This window comes from Danio rerio, chromosome 5, assembly GCF_052040795.2.
Source record: "Danio rerio strain M-AB ecotype USA chromosome 5, GRCz13ab, whole genome shotgun sequence".
NCBI lineage: Eukaryota > Metazoa > Chordata > Actinopteri > Cypriniformes > Danionidae > Danio > Danio rerio.
The window spans coordinates 42,394,246-42,412,500 of record NC_141025.1 but is presented as its reverse complement, the minus strand read 5'-3'; the positions used below and the strand labels follow the sequence as shown (position 1 = coordinate 42,412,500).

Genomic DNA, 18,255 nt, shown 5'->3' with positions numbered 1-18,255 from the left:
TAACTGACTGACAGGTGTGTGATGCATGAGGCCAGCAAACACAACATAGCTTTCAGTTAAGATGAACAGTTTCAATAATTATACTTTATTTATAGACAAAGGTCTATGGCTCTGCATACAATGACTTTATCTTGCTGGAGTTTATGGTGTTTCACTTCAGGACGCATTATTGCTGCTCTGTAGGTGTCTATTGGACAAATTCATTAAACATTCCTAGCAAATCTTATAAATGTTGGAGACACACTTTTTAGATAAACAAACTAAATCGCACTTTAGCAGCATTTATTTAATGGGGCTTGCAAGAAGTTTTGTGCACAAGCACACAAGCAAAGAGATTCGCATGCTCGCATTAAATAAATGTGATCTCAACTTGTAATACTGCTCTCACAACATTTCTATTAACGCTGGCCATCCAAGAATTTCCTGGACCATTTAAGGTATGTATGTCCAAGGATCCCATTGAGTATGTCAATCTGCCCACAGTTTAAGACCCACAAGAATCCCCCATCTAATCTGCTCAAACCCATGCCAATACCAAAATTTCCATGGTTCCACCTATCCATTGACTTTCCCTGGTCTGATAGCTGTACAGTAATTTTGTTAAAAACTGACCAATTCTTTACAGTCTGCCGCCTAGTGCCCATGAAGTGACTTCACATTGCTAAGGACTTCTCACAAGCATTGATCCACCATGTCTCAATCTCCATGGCACAATTCACCTCCCAAGTTTAGAAGCCTTTTGTAAAAATCTTGACATGAATTTAAGCCCCATGTCTGGATACCTTCCACAGTCAAACAGTCAGGTTAAGAGACTAAATCAAGTACTTCTACATGTACATGTAATCTGACAAGTGGAATTTCTTCCCTAAGCTGAATATGCCCAGAATCCTTGGAGCTCTCTAGATCCCTTATCTACAGGACTCACCGACTTCCAATGTGTCTTAGGATTTCAACTACCACTGTTCCCACACTTCAAAAAATTATTAGTTACTTTGCTTTAAAAGAAAACTAGTGAGCAAACCTGTTGTAACTTGGAACAGCTATGTTGACTTAAATTCTGGTTAAAATCTAATACAAATTCTAGTTAAAATGTAAAGTTGGAAAGATATATTTGCACAGCTGAATAAGTAGTGGAAAAATGTAGGTGAAGAATCATTTTGGAATGAATCGTGACTCTCAAAATCATATTCAGATCATGAAATCCCCCTAGCTTTTAGAGACACTTCCTGTTTGGTTACCCTATTAAATTGGCCACACCAAACACTCATTGTGAAGTATTTTACTGAGCATTTTCCAATGCTATATTTTCTGTTTATTTGCTACAGGTATAGTGCTGTTTTGGTGGCCTGTTTTAATTTTAGTTTTAGTCTTGTCTTGGTGTGAAGCTGTCATTTTAGTTTTTATTTGTTTTAGTCACATTCTTAATTAATTTATTCTAGTCAAGTTTTAGGCAAGATAAGAGTATAAGCATTTTAATCTTATTTTTCTAAGAATTATCTTTCTATTAGTAAGACTATTTTTATTTACAGGGAGTGCAGAATTATTAGGCAAGTTGTATTTTTGAGGAATCATTTTATTATTGAACAACAACCATATTCTCAATGAACCCAAAAAAATTTGTTAATATCAAAGCTGAATATTTTTAGAAGTAGTTTTTAGTTTGTTTTTAGTTTTAGCTATTTTAGGGGGATATCTGTGTGTGCAGGTGACTATTACTGTGCATAATTATTAGGCAACTTAACAAAAACCAAATATATACCCATTTTAATTATTTATTTTTACCAGTGAAACCAATATAACATCTCCACATTCACAAATATACATTTCTGACATTCAAAAACAAAACAAAAACTAATCAGTGACCAATATAGCCAACTTTCTTTGCAAGGACACTCAAAAGCCTGCCATCCATGGATTCTGTCAGTGTTCTGATCTGTTCACCATCAACATTGCGTGCAGCAGCAACCACAGCCTCCCAGACACCGTTCAGAGAGGTGTACTGTTTTCCCTCTTTGTAAATCTCACATTTAATGATTGACCACAGGTTCTCAATGGGATTCAGATCAGGTGAACAAGGAGGCCATGTCATTAGTTTTTCTTCTTTTATACCCTTTCTCGCCAGCCACGCTGTGGAGTACTTGGACGCATGTAATAGAGCATTGTCCTGCATGAAAATCATGTTTTTCTTGAAGGATGTAGACTTCTTCCTATACCACTGCTTGAAGAAGGTGTCTTCCAGAAACTGGCAGTAGGACTGGGAGTTAAGCTTGACTCAATCCTCAACCCGAAAAGGCCCCACAAGCTCATCTTTGATGATACCAGCCCAAACCAGTACTCCACCTCCACCTTGCTGGCGTCTCGAGTCAGACTGGAGCTCGCTGCCCTTTACCAATCCAGCCACGGGCCCATCCATCTGGCCCATCAAGACTCACTCTCATTTCATCAGTCCATAAAACCTTAGAAAAATCAGTCTTGAGATATTTCTTGGCCCAGTCTTGACGTTTCAGCTTGTGTGTCTTGTTCAGTGGTCGTCTTTCAGCCTTTCTTACCTTGGCCATGTCTCTGAGTATTGCACACCTTGTGCTTTTGGGCACTCCAGTAATGTTGCAGCTCTAAAATATGGCCAAACTGGTGGCAAGTGTCATCTTGGCAGCTGCACGCTTGACTTTTCTCAGTTCATGGGCAGTTATTTTGCGCCTTGGTTTTTCTACACGCTTCTTGCGACCCTGTTGACTATTTTGAATTAAAATCTTGATTGTTCGATGATCACGCTTCAGAAGCTTTGCAATTTTAAGAGTACTACTTCCCTCTGCAAGATATCTCACTATTTTTGACTTTTCTGAGCCTGTCAAGTGCTTTTTTGACCCATTTTGCCAAAGGAAAGGAAGTTGCCTATTAATTATGCACACCTGATATAGGGTGTTGATGTCATTAGACCACACCCCTTCTCGTTACAGAGATGCACATCACCTAATATTCTTAATTGGTAGTAGGCTTTCGAGCCTATACAGCTTGGAGTAAGACAACATGAATAAAGAGGATGATGTGGTCAAAATACTCATTTGCCTAATAATTCTGCACTCTCTGTATTTTTAGTTTACAAAAACTTATGATATTTTGGTCTTGTTTTCGTTTATTAAAACTGATGACATTTACGCCCAATTCAAATTCTATCCCATATCCCCCACTATTTATCACCTTCACATAAAGGGGTAGGGGTGTCCCATTTATCTTTAGCTTGAAGGCATAGGGCTAAGGGGAAGGGCTAGATAACCCTTGAAACTGCAATAGAAACCATGGGGTACAGAAATTTCATAGAAAATAACCATATGTTTCAATACATTAGTAATGGCATTCATGTTTTACGGTCATGCTTTTAAAAAAAAATTTAAAAGCCCACTAAATTTTATACATTAGTGACGTTAATGTCATTTTCTTGCAGTTACAAAGATGAATATGGTCATGGTATAAATACGCTTATAAATACAAGCGTATTGCCACATCATATTGCTATGATAACATGATATTATTGCCTTCTGTGATTTACTAAGATTAAGATAAACACCAAAAAATAACGCAACTGGAATAATTACAGCAGTCGCCATCGATGAGTAAGAGCTTGAGACGACATGATGATGTCTGCAGGTGTTGTAGTGGTGTCCTATTTGTTAGGGTTAAATTTAAAGCCCTTCCCATTCACAGTTTCAGGGGCCAAGGGGAGGGGGTAGGGGTAAAATATTAGAATTGAGATTGGGACATGGTCTAGTTATAGCCAATAAAAACTGTATTTTTAGTAATGCAATTCTATTTAACCCGTTCATTAAAGTATAAGTACATAGTATAGACCAAAAAAATTAAATGATGCAACAAATAAATTTTTGCGACAATGCATTTGGATGATATTTGTATGGGTGAAAATTTGGGTGACAATGCACTGTGACATTAGCACTAACCAGATCATATAAAGTGCCACTGTATATAAAAAAAGACTGGTAAATCTATTTCCAAAGCTATTTCTACATATTTTTTCTAAAAATTCATTGTTCCTTGTTTGAACTCTCCCTGTATTGACCCTTTAGCCTGTTTTTACAATATGGATTACTCATTGACTGTAATGAGGGATCTGTAAACTGAGGATCCATTTGCAGATCTTTATTGTACATTAGCTCTTAATTGTATAATACAGTAATAACTATTCACACCTGTTTAGTCACAGGAGGTTAACTCACTCACAAAGTGCCAGTGAACAGCTGGTGAAATGCAGGTGCAAACAAAAATGCAGGCTATATTCAGGCATCAGACAATCGTAGATTAGAAAACATGTGTGGATCATGGGCAGGCAAAAAGCAGTCGTAGGTGGTAAACAAGCAGAGTTCAATGGTCTGTGAGGGGGATCTCGGCAGTGAATAAGGGCGTACAGTGTTTTATATAGGATTTTTTCCAGCTGTGGCGGCAGGCCTTTTTTACACAGATCTACCAACTACCTGTGGCGTTATTTCAATGACAAATGTCATGAGTGCAGTATTAGAAGTCGAGATCGCATTTATGTAATAGCCTACAGCATGCGGATCTCTTTGCTTGCGCACCGATTTCCTCTGCTCGTGCACAAAACTTCTTGCACGCCCCCGAAAATATAAGCAGCTTCAAGAGCGCGCAGATCTTCTTGTGCACTCTCAAGTAAACGCTGCTGAAGTGCGATTTAGTGTGTTTATGTAACAAGTATGTCTCCAGCATTTATTAGATTTGCTAGAAATATTTATGAATGTCTCTAATAGACCTACAGAGCGATATTAATGCGTCCTGAAGTAAAGTGAAACGACTATACGTCGTGTTTGCTGGCAACACGCATCATGCACTTTTCAGTCAGCCAGTCAGTTTGTCAGCACGCAACCTTAACAGGGTAAATAAATAATGCACAGCACTACTACAGTAAGGTCACAGAAAAGTTTGCGCTGTTATAATTCTCACATCTTTTAATACGTCTTGGTGCGATTATTACCCGCTATTAAAAAAATAAAATGTTTTGAATGAGAAGCTGTAATGTAGCCATGGCGGGATGAATTTTGTCGTGGAAGAATGAATGTAGCGGAAACCATGGCGTACTGACACGATGTACAATTGCCTTGAACCGGGCCAAAGCACACTTGTCTCTTACCCCTCCTCCTCCTGGAGGAATTAGGAGGTTTGCTGAGGGTGCAGCTGTCATGCAGCGAGGGGCTTGCGTCTTTAATAATCTACGACAATTTGCGTTCATTGAACAGTAAGAATGATTAACAAATCCATATCAAACAGTCCCTTAAAGGTCACGTCTCGCTTTCAGTTTCGGGCTTAGGCACGTTTTGCACTCACACACAAGTGTACCGCGCCAAGCCCAAGTGAACCGTGCTCAAGCACACCTCTTCCAACCGGGCCAGAGCCGGCCAAGTAAACTGTGCCTGAGCCTGATTTAGAGCACTTACACTTCTCAAACGATTTGGGAATCGGGCCTGGGCACGGTTCGACTAGCATAGCGTGAGTAGGCCCTAAGGAAAGTATGCGGGACCGAACCGATGACAGAGCCCCCACCCTGCGAGCAGCTCCTGAAATGAGGCAGATTACTGCAGGGTCTAAATCAGGTTTGTAGAGCCGGTTTCTTTGGATGAAGATTTTGAAATTCTATGAGAAGTGACAGATTGAAGATATTTTTCCTCTGGACCATAGTCCTCCCAGTCTATAAGTAGGGCTGGGTATCGAGTTTAATACTTTTAGAGCACCGACTGAATCGTCTCGATACTATCAAGTATCGAAAAAATCATTTTCGTTCGGTACCAAATTTCGATACCCAAGGGTATAATCTTGTCAATGTGCCCGGATCAAATGCTGGTGATTGGCTGCGGCGAGGCTGTCTTGAAAATCAAAAGTTTACGGTGGCTACGCCCACTCGCTTAGAGCTTGTCAAATGTGAGGCTGTAATGCGTACACTACACTTTAAAGCATTTTTGCATTGTTTGACTGCAAGAAGATCACGCTGGCGCAGTCATCATAACAACGTGCCCACCACAAGCGTCGTCCACCGTGGCTGATGAGAATTAAAGCGCGATGGCTGGGGCTCCAAAAGGTAAACAGACATGAGCGCTAGCTGACGGCCCTTTTCCACCTCCTCCGCCTCAAAATCATTTTAAAGTTAGGCGAACTTCATGTTGTAACTTTTGCATTTTGTCGCTAATAATACACGCACTGCGCTTTAATCCTCATCAGTCATGGTGGACGAAGCTTGTGGTGGGCACGTTGTTATGATGACTGCGCCGGCGTGATCTTCTACACAGAGCAACTTTATTCTCTCCAACACCAGTGCGCACACACATCAGGATTCAGGGCCATACCATTACATAAACTGCGTGGGGGTAAATCAAGACTGAACCATTCACTGCTTAAACAACACTTCGCATATTTCGCAGTGGCTAGTGTGGCACAGATGGCAGAACTCGCCGAACAGATCGGCCAATTTTGACGCTCATAAACAGTCAAAAAGTCATCCGTGCTGCAGGAATTATGAGGTTGCTGAAGGTGCACAGCTGTCGTGCAGTGAGGGGTTTGTGTCTTTAATTAACTACGACAGTTTGCGTTCACTGAACAGTTAATAAATCCATATGAAACAGCCCCTTAAAAGTCACATCTCGCTTTCAGTTTCGGGGTTAGGCGCGTTTTGCACAATTCCGATTTGTTGCCTATATCAGATTTTTTTGCTTGTCCGTTTACACGTTCATTTAAGCCCTGCACACAAGTGTACCGCGCCGAAGTCCAAGTGAACCGCACTCTGACTGGCACACTGATAGTGTGAGTACAACCTTAATGAACGTGTAAACGGACAAGCAAAAAAATCTGATATAGGCAACAAATCGGAATTGGGCATCAAGACCTGACAGTGTAAACGGGGTTTGTGCGAGGTAAATTTATTAATCCTTTTTTTGGACCTAACGTAGGCTGTGTAACGTTATTTACTGTTTCGATGGCTTTAAATATCTAGCTAAGTTGATACTTAAATGCTTTAAGGTTAACAGTAAATGATGAAGTTTACATCACATTAAATTTATCTTATTTAAATGTCCGGTCCCACTTTATATTAACACAGGAATTAATAGTTTGTTACAATGTACTTATTGTAAAAATACATGTATTTATTGTGTACTTATGGTTGATTAAATACCTGTATGTAATTACATCTGTAATTACATTTGTAAATACACTGCTGACCATTCCCTACACCTTAACCCACCCTTAAACCTACCCATACCACCAAACCTGTCCATAACCCAACCCCTATCCCAACTCAAGAGCACCACAAGTGTTCTCAAATACATTATGAACACAGTAAGTACATTGTATTTATTTTTTGATGCAAGTACATAGTAGTTGAGGACACTTAATATAAAGTGGGACCAAATGTCCTTATCCTTGGCTGCAATAACAGTTTAGCTTTCATGTTTTCTTTACATTAATGTTATAGTCTCTGCTCCTGCTGAAAGGTGAATGCCACAGGATCATTACAATTTTATTGTTAAAGGTTTGCTGCCTTTTTAGACTGTGGAGAAAGATTAGATTTACTGGATATTCAATTCAATTCAGCTTTATTTGTATAGCGCTTTTACAATGTAGATTGTGTCAAAGCAGCTTCACATAAATGGTCATAGTAACTGGAACAGTGTGGTTCAGTAACTGGAACAGTGTGGTTCAGGTTTTAGTGTTTAAGTTCAGTTCAGTTCAGTTTAGCTCAGTTCAGTGTGATTTAATCATTACTGAGAGTTCAAACACTGAAGAGCAAATTCATCGATGCGTAGCTCTATCAATCCTGAACCATGCGAGGCAGTGGCGACAGCGGAGAGGGAAAAAAAACTTCACCTGATGGGAGTGAAGAAAAAAAACCTTGAGAGAACCAGACTCAGTTGGGCACGACCATTTTAATATTTTTCAATGCCCAGAAAGGAACCAAAAACAGTCAAAATAAGTCCATGTGATATAAGTGGTTTAATCATAATTATATGAAGCTGCGAGAATAATCCTGTGTGCAAAGTAAACAAAAATAACTTTATTCAACAATTTCTCTATGGGAGGATCAGAAAGCTCTTGGATTAAATCCGAAATATCTTCATTTGAAGATAATTAATGACAGAATTAAAATTTTTGGGTGAACTAAACCTTCAAGCAGCAGGAAGCCTAACAAATACTTAAAATTGATTGATTTAAAACTGCTTGAACTTTATTAAAACTGTTTGCACTAATATATTGTGTTAACTACACTTAGTTCATTTTGTGCTTTTGTTCCTTTGTTTATTGGTATTAGAGATAAGCCTATTGTGAAAAGGGTCCCAAACATCCTGAAAAAATAAAACCAAAGTTTCTCAGAGTATCTCATAAGAATTTTTATGAGTTATTTAATCTTGTAAAAATATATTTCTTAAAATAAAAGTATCGAAAAAAGTATCGTTCGGAACCGGTATCGAATTCAGGGTATCGGTATCGAAAGTTTTGGAACAATACCCAGTCCTATCTATTAGAAACTGGGGAATTGCTTCCCGACATCAGGATTTCTTGGAAGCTGACATGCCTCCTTGCCGTCAATGCTGTGATGGTGATGGGTTTTGGACCCTGAAATTAATTTTTCGATTGCTTTGTACAGCTGGTTGTCAATCAAATTTTGTTGCATTGCCCAAACGTGTTCTACATGCTCTTTATGGGATTCAGAATAGATCAGGATATCATTGATGTATACAATGACCCATTGATGAAAGCTTAAAAAACAGACTGTGTTGGTGATGCAATGGCCAAATCAATCCTTGAGCCAGCTCCTCCTTGATGTATTTCTTCATGGCTTTGGATTCTGGAGTGGATATGGAAACTATCCTACCACAAGGGGGAGTGGTGCCAGGCTGAAGTTCAATGGCGCAGTCACACTCACGGTAAAGGGGCAGTTGAGTGGAGTTTTGTTTAATAAATGCTTCGGCCAAATCTGCATATTCTCAGGATTATGTGCTTTCGTTGGAAGTGACTTCTTGTATGGAAAATGCATTGATTGGAACGGGATAAACAGGTATCAGGGCAACGCAGTGGCACAGTAGGTGGTGCTGTCGCCTCACAGCAAGAAGGTTGCTGGTTCGAGCCTCTGCTGGGTCAGTTGGCGTTTTTGTGTGGAGTTTGCATGTTCTCGCTGCATTCACATGGGTTTCCTCCGGGTGCTCCGGTTTCCCCCACATTCCAAAGACATACGGTACAGGTGAATTGTGTAGGCTAAATTGTCCGTACTGTGTGTGGGAATGAGTGTGTATGTGTTTCCAAGTAATGGGTTGCAGCATGATGGGCATCCACTGCATAAAACAAATGCTGGATAAGTTGACGGTTCATTCCGCTGTGGCGAACCCAGATTAATGAATGAATGAAACTGGTATCAAACATTCTTGGTAGCATGGACCACTCCAACGAATGATTTCTTTGCTCTTCCAAGATATTGCAGGGTCATGCTGTTGAAGCCAGGGTAGACCCAGGATGATGGGGTACTTTGGGTATGTAGAGAACCAGATAGGAGAATTATAGGTTATGTTGTGTACTGGCCTTTATGGTCCCCAGAGGGTGTCCATCTATGCCACGACTGTAAAGAAAGGAATGGAAGTTCTGGCAAAAGTTTCCTGCAGCTTCTGAATCAATCATGACATTTAAATGGGTTGAATTGTTTAAGTAAAAAAATTGTGACAGAAATTTCTACACACTGATTATTGAAGGACTAGATAGCAGTGGAACTCACAGAGGGATCCTTGTTCATGGGTCTCACGAGACACATACTCTTAACGAGACCGGCATGGCCAAAATAAACACAAAGATTGTGGCGAAACCGGAGTCCTCTCGCTCTTCAGATGTTAAGCAAGTTAGACCTAGCTGCATTGGTTGAGGATCGGGAAAAGCAAAGGCATGAATGTGAGTAAATTGTGTGAGCCAAGAAAGCCGTTGAGAACAGATTAGACTGTCTATACGGATGGATAAGTCAATGAATTAATTAAAAGATTTACCGATTGCAACTCTATGCTTAGTCCACGGCGAAAGAGTACTTTCAGTGGGTCCTCGGGCCACCCCATTTGGGCAGAGAGACTGCGAAGTGTAGCACATAATTCACTGCTGTGCGATTGCCCTGACGCAATGACAGGATATCCTCTCCAGTGTCCTTCCCCCCTCTGGATGTTCAAAGACAGCTCCAAAACACTGGCGTCAAATGTGGGAAAGTTAGGAGTGCTATCCTTACAAATTGCTGTAGCATAATCTAGTGCCTTTCCAGTACGTATTGAACAAACAAATCATATTTTCCTACATGCAGTAGAATAGAGCATAGGCTGCTGGGCTACAAATAATGTGCATTGAAGAAGAAATCCCTTTCATTTATTCTATTGAACTTTCAAGGAAACACTAAATGTGGATTGGCGATGAGTCTTGAATTAGCAAAGGCAAGATAAGGCAGTTGGGTTTGTGGTGGGGTGATACTGGCATGGCAGCAGTGATATTAAGCCCCTGTAGGGTTTTTACCAGTCGTTCGGTGGAAGGTGAGATGGGGGAGTTGTGCCTGGTGAGTGGCCTAAACATGAGCTTGTGATGAGAGCTCCATGGTTAGTTGAGTGATAGACACTGGATCAGTTTCTGGCGAAGTTTTCTGTATTGAGGTATCTGTAGACTGATGATCCATTTGCAGCTCTTTATTGTACAAAAGGATAATAAAGAAATAATGATTTACACCTGTGTAGCCACAGGAGGTTAACTCACTTACAAAGTGCCAATCAGCTGGTGGAATGCAGGAGCAAACGTAAATACAGGCTATAGTCAAGGCAGGCAGAAGAAAATCGTACGTCGGAAAACAGGTGTAGGTCATAGGCAGGCAGAATAGAGTCATAGCCAGTAAACAAGCAAGTTTAGTAGGCTGGAAGATAACAATTAAAGTCCAGGAAGTCAGATCAAGTCAGCAACACAGTAAACGAAAAAAAATGTTCAGTGATGTCCGCAAGGCAAAACAAAACTTTGCACTGAATGATCGGACTAGCGTGTATTTATATGGGACTAGATAGCTTTCAGGTGCTTACTAAGTGTAGTCGTAGTTGACTTGTAGTTGGGAATAATTCAAAACTCGAGGTGAGGGGGACCTCTGCTGGTGAAAAAGGGGAGTATCAGGGACCGAATCGGTGACATTGAGACTATTGAACATTCTTTTAATAATTAGGTTAAGTCTCAGATTCGGCCTCTGTGTTGTCTCAATCACCAGCAATCTAGCCTGTGCAGATCGCTGGACAACATTCACTCACTACACATATGCTACTGAACCCTTCCAAATCACCCTTGATTGCACATACACAGCTGAAGCTGTTCAGGACTAATTGAATGGACTATAAACACAGCTCACACACACACACATCGTGGCTGAGTCTTGTATCCTGTAAGTGAGCATTGCAAAGTGTGTTTTTGATCCTTTTTTTTTATTCTTTTTTGTTTGTTGTTTTGTTGCCAGTCCCAACCAATCACCTGTTTACTCTCTGAATTGTCTTCATGCTCCTGTCTGTTCCTGATTTGACATTGCCTGTATGGCTATTCCAAAATAAAGCTGTGGTCACATTAGAGTTTCAGCATGCGATATTCTGTCATGCAGCGCTGTGAAAGGGGACGAGATTAAACAAGCTTATTAGACATTTATAAAAGCGAGCGATTACTCCATGTTTTAAATTTCTGTCCAGAGGGGTCATGTTTTGATCCTCGATTGGTCTCACGCAGTCAAGTGATGCGATTTCGCAGGTCAGAGTTCACTAAGCTTGAACTTTGCACCACAGCAACCTGCGAAATTTGACCCATGACCCTGTGTTTCCGGTCTGACGCATTCGCGTACGTATGAATGGAAGTCTATGGGAGGAAAAGCCCAGTGTGACCGCAGCTTTAAGCTGCATTTGGATCCTCACCTCTATAGCGGACCTGACTCAATACAGCTGTAATTACACGGAGTTATACATTTTGTGTAAAACTTTAACCAGCACATGGGGATTGGGTCCATATTTTAACCCAAATTTCAGTTGAAATTTAGGGTGTTTATACTGAGTAAACTTTTATCCTCTTTTATACTCTGATTATATTGCTACTATGTGTATTTTTAATTTTACATAACTTTGTTTTACATGACTTCCTGAATGGGCACATATGGTGTACATTTCCCACTTGTGATTGAAAAAAAACAGAAAAAGTTTTGTGAGGTAAGACTTTTACCTCAAAACAAACTGTAGCCATTCTGAAAATATGCAAGCAAAGCCTGTTTATATTTTCTCTCTAAACTATTCTGAACAGAGCATTTGGTTCTGTCAATTTGCAAACAGATTCTGTTTATCACATCTAATTAAACTCGTGAAAATGCAATTAAACATTCTTAATAAAAGTCTTTCAAGATGTATTACCATCTGCTATGTCCTGCTGTCTGCATAACAAATCAAGATGACATGTAGACCTTTGAAATGTTCAAAAATGAAGAAGCTACAGAAGCAGCGAATGTAATTGCTCCACAGATGCTTCCAAGATGATGACAAATAATCTTTGAACAAATATTTCCACATCTGGTTTTAGCTGAAACAAATGCAAACAGTATAACAAGTTCTCGTGTGAACATTGAGAACATATTAGCTCAGTATATTTTACCATGCAATCCTTCCAAGTCTTTTTCCATTGCATTTGCGTGTGTCGGTTGATAGACAGATTTCATAAAGATGTTGAAGTGCTCTGGCTCCTCTGCAATTTTTCTGCTCTGGTAAAAGTTGTTGTATCATATATCTATATCAATATCTATTTTCTTTTGTTGTTTTTTTATTTTATAATCCCCAAGAATTGACAAAGTTGAGAAAAAGCTGATTACTTATTGTACAACACACACAATGCAAATATTTCAAAATCTTTCTGTCATGGACCATGACAAAGGAGGCTGAAGAGAATTGAAATTTTTACAAGCAGTTCCTGCTGCTGCAGTGTCTTTGTGACGGGAAACCCTGTCTTTTTAAAGCTGAAAAAACGAGACTGTACACACTGAATGTCTTTGAAAAGCACCTGCAGTGACCAGACATATTTCCTCCCACAGCTGTGACATTTGAACAGATGTGAAAGCAAACGAAAAAAAAAATACACACAGCCTCCCAGCCTTCATCATGCCATAATAAATCCCAGGACTTACTTCACCACACCTTTCATGTAGATATGCTGGATACCGTTACAGGGAAATGTTTGCATTAGAGCCTAAAAAAGAAATAAGAGAAATTAGAGAGTTACTGAAAGGACTGCATGATGTTTAGAGAAGTTATGCTATCCATAAACTGTGAGTGTGTGTGATTTGTTACATTAAAGATTACTAAAAGGTTGTATCTTGCAGCTAGGACCAATATTTAAACAGCGTTGCTTTTTATAACTCTGACTTATAAATAAATCGAATTAGTTGAGAACAATTTCACTGTCAAAATGAAAAACAAGCACATGCAGGACATTTCTCCATTTACAATTTAGCATTTAAATAAACTATTTAACCAAAATAGCTTCAATTATGTTTGACCGTTCCAACCCTGGAACGACAGGCATCTTTTATCTTTCACTGCACATTCTCGAGGGAGTTGTGGTGTCATCAGTAAACCCCCACAGAGTGTGTATTATTTTGTGAAAAGCCATCAACTGTTATTGACAACACATGCAACAGACCACAGAGGATGTTCGTCAAGCACAAACAGTTAAAAGTTTTTGAAAATATTTGTGTGATAAGTCCCACCAAAAAAATGTCTGTCAAACCATTAGATAAAATATAATTTTTTTGTTACAAATATCTATTTTATATGTATTTATATATATATATATATATATATATATATATATATATATATATATATATATATATATATATATATATATATATATATATATATATATATATATAAATGAAAAACACTTGATTAAACTGTTTTGTAAAAGTGTTAAAGGTCAAAATATCCTAAGGCTTGGTTCATTTGGTTTGGACCCTCACTCACTGAATACGTTTACATGGACATCAGTAATTGAATTATTTGCCCTTATCTAAATAAGATAATAACATGATTAAGGTGTTTACATAAGTTGTTTTTTAAAATGTTCCTTTCATGATATTGTTTTACATGTTATAGCACATACTGTAGATTGATTAATGTCATTGCGTCACCACGCCATCTATGTTTCCACCGGAGTTTTATGGAGTTTAATTTTTCACATGTTGACTTTAACTGCAGTTCGCCAGTTTCACTTTCATTTAGGAACATTTCATGCATGCCCTCATGACAGACTGAGCCATTGGATGAGAGTATGAAGAAAGAACTGGAGTTTTGATTAAATTTGATACCGCACGCAAAATGAAAAAAAACTCATTTCGCAAAGCAGTCATTTAATGACTCAGTATGCGCAGAGAATAGCATCATACAACCATGTTTGTAGGGAATGTACTATTGCGAAACTCGGCAAAAATTCTACATGAAAGTAATAGTTTGATTGAGGTGTTTACAGGTCTGTACTGCACTTAATTAATGTGACTAAAATAGAAATATTCCATGTCTTAATTCGATTCCTGTTCAGTTTGATTATGACTTTAGTCAAATTAAGGTAATCAAAAATTGCTGTTTACATGGTAGACTCTTAATCAGAGTATTGTCCTAATCGTTCTAAAATTGGATTATTGGTGCCAATGTTAATGTACTCACTCATGCAAACACACAGAAACACCTCCAGCCAGGACCAAAACAACATTATTGATTTTATAGAACAATGCTAATGAAGAACTTATAAGGCCCAATCCCAATTCTACCTCTTAGCCCTTCCCTTACTCCTACCTTTCGTTTTGTGCATTCACAGGGGTAGGGGTGTGCCAATTCTCTTTAGCTTAAAGGGCTGCAACTAACGATTATTTTAATAAATCGATTAATCAGTCTATTTTTTTTGATTAATCGATGAATCAGATAAAAAAAAAAAAAACATTCATTTCCAACCCTTTATTCAAAAAAACTCATCCCTGAGCTGTTATAACAATAATAAAATAAAAAACTAAGTAGTTTTGTCCTGTTTTCAGTCCAAATATAAAAATACAAATTATATCAAGATACACACTGGACAGATGAAATAGCACAAGAAATCATGTCTTGTTTTCTGAAAAAAAAAAAAAAACACTTCAAAATTAAGTGATTGTTTGCTTAAAACAAGCTAAAATATTTGCCAATGTGTAAGAAATATAATCTTAATGAGATAAAATCTCAAAGAGAAGTTTTAAGCATCACTTTTCTTATGCCATTTTTCTTATCTAGTAGTCTTGATTTAAGATTTTTGGACTGGAAATGAGACAAAATTATTAAGCAAAAAAAAAGCTTTTTTGCAGTGTAGCTATACCTGACAACAGATGGAAAAATTAACCATTCAAAAAAGGCAAGTGAATAAAAACATGTCTTTAGTCTTGCAATACAAAGTAACTATACCATCGCTGCTTTACTTCTGTAGTTAACCCTTTCACTGGTGAGTTTAATATATTCTATCTGAAACTGGAAGTGAGTTTTTAGGCGACCATTATTTTAGAATGTTCACCGTTTGCCACATTCATCAAAGCGGGACATGCAGGATTCAGCACGTAAATTCATCAGTTACTCCCAAAATGCATGCAAGCAAGTGGCTGGCCAGCTGGGAGAAGTTAAACACTGTGGGGACGCTTTCGTGCTTCAGCCTATGTAACCTGGAGAGCGACAAAGCACTGCGGTCTGCGTGTTGTCTGTAATAGTGTTGTCCCGGTACTAAAGTTTTAAAAACGTCCATTTCCCACTAACATTTAAGCGCCGCTGAGCGCATTCAAAAACAGCGCTGATTTACCATAGTGTTCACAAGTGCACAGCAATTTACCACTCTACACCCAGTGCAAACAAAGATACACGGACACCTAGTCCGCGAAGCAGCCGTGAAGATCAGTCAAGTCATCAAGCAGATCGCTCGTCTGTGTTTGTACTCAGTAATTAGTGGAGGGTGAACTTATGACCTTCTCAACCAATCACAGTCATTTCTGTTGAGCACATGAACACAATGGCAAACCGGCACTGTTTTAAGAAAGCCACCAACAGTGCCTTGAATGTCAACGGGAAGTTGACGGTTTTTCTTTTAATTTATTATCGTGACAGGTCTAATATAGTGAAAGAATTAGTTCATTAACTTGAGTTTGATAAATGACATCTAAAACGTGTGTTTGGGAAAGAAAACATTAGCTAACTAGTGCCATTTCCCTTAATTTAGCTGAAAATGAGCTCTGATTACCCTTTTTATTTTCACCATTCATTCAGAACGGATCTTCAAATTTAAAACTTGAAATTATAAATTTGTGTCACTTTCTCTTTGCTGATAAGATGTACAGCCAGCTACACAATGTACCTATGTAACTCCCAACGATACTTCTGGGTTTCTTTCCTCCGCAGCCTCGATTTTGCTTTTAAAATTGGCAGCCGCCTGAAATCAGTCTAATGTTACTTTCACTGCGTGTATCTGATAACAATAATACACATCTGCAAACTATATTTGAATGGATTGTTAGACTCTCATAGACTTTCTTGTGTGTTTTTCAAACTTTAATTGTATTGTTTTACTAGTAATTGTGTGTATTTATATGTCTAAAACATAAAATAAGCATTAAGAGTCTAAAGAGTGTAAACAATTCTTCCTTCACACACAAGTGAAGATTTACTGCAAGGAGATGTGTTTCTGATGCCTGTACTAAACAAAAATAGCAGTAAGGCCACTTTCTACAAAAAACAGGTATACTTAAAAGGCTCATCCATCCATAATAAAAAAGTGCCTCACATGGCTTCAGGGGGTGAATAAAGTTTTTCTAAGTAAAATAATTTGTGTAACTTCAGCATGTCAGTCACTTAACAAGGCCCTCATTCCGACTCTTCTGGGGTCACTGGCAACTTTCACTCCCCAATCAAGCTCCCTTTGTAAACCCTCACTTCCTGTCACTCCCTGTCTGGTCTTGGTTTGCTTACCTGAGTTTTATTTTATTTATTTCTTAAATATAAGAAAAATTTTAATTATATCTCAGTTCTAAAGGCAACAATTAACAAAAAAACTTACCAAACATTAATATTTTTACTGAAATGATGCTCACTTTTTACAGTACATAATCTTACAAACAACTGTGCTAAAAATATCATTTTCTTATATGCATGTAAGGGATATTAAGAATCAAGTAAAACTAAGGGCATCCGCTGCATAAAACATATGCTGGATAAGTTGGTGGTTCATTCCGCTGTCGCGACCCCAGATTAATAAAGGGACTAAGCTTAAACGAAAATGAATGAATTAATATATAGTGTTAAAATAATAAATGACACAATAACATGAAATGTAATGAAATATTCATTTCTCACATAGTAAAAATTTAACTGTGACGCAGGACTGACTGGAACACTTTAAAGTCAGAAGTTAATAATTTTACTATTAAAATTCCCATCTCCAACTAGAACGCAGCCCTATTTTACGTTTGACTGCAGGTTTGAAGGTTTTCGCATTTGAATGTGAAATCCTATTTTAAATAAATTCAATGAATATTCGAAATGAAAATTTTATCCTTCTGTCTTCATCTCTAACGCTCTCCATAATCTGTGTTCCACATCCTCACTTTAAAAGATTCTAAGATAAGCAAACAACTTTACAAGAACCGTATTTTCATCTCTGCACTTCCTTTTAACAAACTGCTCAATACCTGGTTATGCACATATCCTGCCTTTCATCTCTTCAATCATGTCACTGCAGGAGACTGTTTTGTTTTTGTTCTTGTGAGCTGCACGTTTTTGATGCATCTAGCACCACCAGCTTGACAGGAGTGCGAAGCCTTTACAGCACATGATGTAGAACATACAGTATATGTGTGTTGAATCACAAAATAGAAGTACAAAAGTACAAAACTAAGAATTCTAAAGAAAAATGTGGGAGGAATTCATTCAAGAAGAGACCATATTTTCATGACTGGCATTTGAGTATCTCTTTTAACTGTGCTTCCATGTTCACCTCAAAGGCACATGTGCAACACATACCTCTGTCCTAAATGCACCAAAAAATCCAACACTAAAAAAGAAGAAGGCAGTCTCTTGTTGAAGTTTATGGATTTTTAAAAATTCTTTCTTCCAAAAAGCCTATATATTTATTCATTCATTTTCAGCTTAGTCCCTTTATTAATCAGGGGTC

The 18,255-nt window shown here is 38.3% G+C and overlaps 2 protein-coding genes across 20 annotated transcripts in view; one reads left to right on the top strand and one right to left on the bottom strand.

Moving 5' to 3' along the window:
• Positions 1-18,255, top strand: part of epg5 (ectopic P-granules autophagy protein 5 homolog (C. elegans)) — a 1,176,376-nt gene that overhangs the window by 1,016,040 nt on the left and 142,081 nt on the right. The window lies entirely within an intron of this gene.
• The window catches only part of arid3c (AT rich interactive domain 3C (BRIGHT-like)), a 225,781-nt gene that overhangs the window by 198,902 nt on the left and 8,624 nt on the right, over positions 1-18,255 (bottom strand). For all 19 annotated transcript variants that reach the window (XM_087252706.1, XM_087252711.1, XM_087252699.1 and 16 more), the window contains one exon: positions 13,208-13,269. The gene's annotated coding sequence lies outside the window, so the exon portion shown is untranslated. The remainder of the gene's footprint in view (positions 1-13,207; positions 13,270-18,255) is intronic.